The following is a 1,728-nucleotide window of genomic DNA, read 5'->3' as shown; positions in this document are numbered from 1 at the left end:
AACAGACCGGGCACCTCGGATGGTCGAGATACGAAATAAGCAATGGCATCTCGACGAAACTGATCGGAATTTGGATACTGTCCCAAAGAATAGAGTTGGGCGTCCAAATGGGATATTTGTTCTCGACGAGATTCGGGTTGGTTTTCCTGATCCCTCACGGTGGCCCTGAGTGATTGTGTTTCTTTTTCCCATCCTATAGCAGTAAGCTGGCATCGCAGGAACAACTCGGCGCCTGTGCTAGCAACCTGACATAAACACGATCATAAACCACAGTTTAGAAAGTACCAAACGAAGAAAAGAGAGATCAGCCACTCAATGATTGGAGTAAGTACGTTAGCTAGGTGATGGGCTAGCTGCTCAGCAACTTTTTCGTTGGACAAAGTGGCGATGCCCGAGGGTGGAGGACTCAGTTGGAGTAACAGATCGAACATTTTTCGCAAATCAACTGGTGCGCGGGTCAACGCGCTCACAAGTGGAGACCCCCCATCGAGGTTAGGACAAGTGGCAAAAGCGTTCCCCGACACCTCACTTTCAACCTCACCTATGGGACGCTTCCCATGTGATTTAGGGGGAAACGGAGCAGAAGGAAAGCCAGGGCTACCAAATTCATAATGGGGGATAGTAGGAGGTACAAATTTCTTTTTCAAAATAATCTTTGGCAATCCTGGTCGACTACTCCCGCTTGCGCCTGCACCTAGCAGTTCCTTTAATTCAGGATCAATATCCGGCGCTCCTGGATGTCAATAAGAAATAACAAAACGTGTGAGGAATCAAAGATTAAAAGGGGAGACATGTGCTAACCGTTTAAGATCCAACCTTGGGCCCCGTAAATTGGAACAGGGAGTCGAGCTGCATCAAAAGCCTCTGCGGAGTGGTAAATCTCCCAAGAATAGCATTCAGACTTAATCTTCTCAACAGCAATGTGAATCTCTGGAGTCTCAGGGGGTACCACGCACTTACGCATCCGACGAGACCATTCATTTTTAAAAGGAAGATCACCATCCAAACGAACCCGAAGAAATTTCTCTTTCCATCTGCGGTTGTTGTCAGGCAAGTCAGAAACTTTCCCAGCCGTCCCACGACATTGGATAATGACAAAACCGTTGCGATGGTTCTTCCCCATGCACTTTACCAGATGGAGAAAATTGAAGAGTTCTAGTGTACAAGGCACTTGGTGACGTTTGCAAATCTGAGGGTAGCATGCAAGAATACGGTGTGCGTTGGGTGCTATCTGACCTGGAACTATGCCGTAATAATTCACGAAGTCAACAAGGAACGGGTCAAAGGGGATGCGCAAACCGGCTTTCAAGGAATCAAAATGCACACCTACCCAATTCTTTTGGTGGCAATCAATGATGTTGGAAGGACGACGATCAATTGAGTAAGAAATCCTCTTTCCAATTAGCTTCTTGAGTTGTTCTACCTCTTTGTCGGTAAAATCAATTCCAACGATACGAGCACCATCGGAATCCAAGTCAACATAGTCACGTGATACTCCAGTTTGACTTCTTGAGAGTTCTTTGGGATTATGGGAGGTACCTTCGCCTAGTTGAACCTCAAAATTCTTTGATGAAATTTTTGAACGCTTGGATCGCGGGGTAACGTGCGAACGAGCTTGGGGCGCATCGTCAGAATTACTCGATTCCTCAGACGCACTAACATCCTCATCATCGCTGTCATAGTCGCGCATACACCATTTTTTGTCTTGCGACATGCTACATTAGCAAA

The sequence above is a fragment of the Ipomoea triloba genome, chromosome 15 (genome assembly GCF_003576645.1).
Source record: "Ipomoea triloba cultivar NCNSP0323 chromosome 15, ASM357664v1".
NCBI lineage: Eukaryota > Viridiplantae > Streptophyta > Magnoliopsida > Solanales > Convolvulaceae > Ipomoea > Ipomoea triloba.
The sequence above is the reverse complement of the archived record's forward strand: the minus strand, read 5'-3'. Positions refer to the sequence as shown.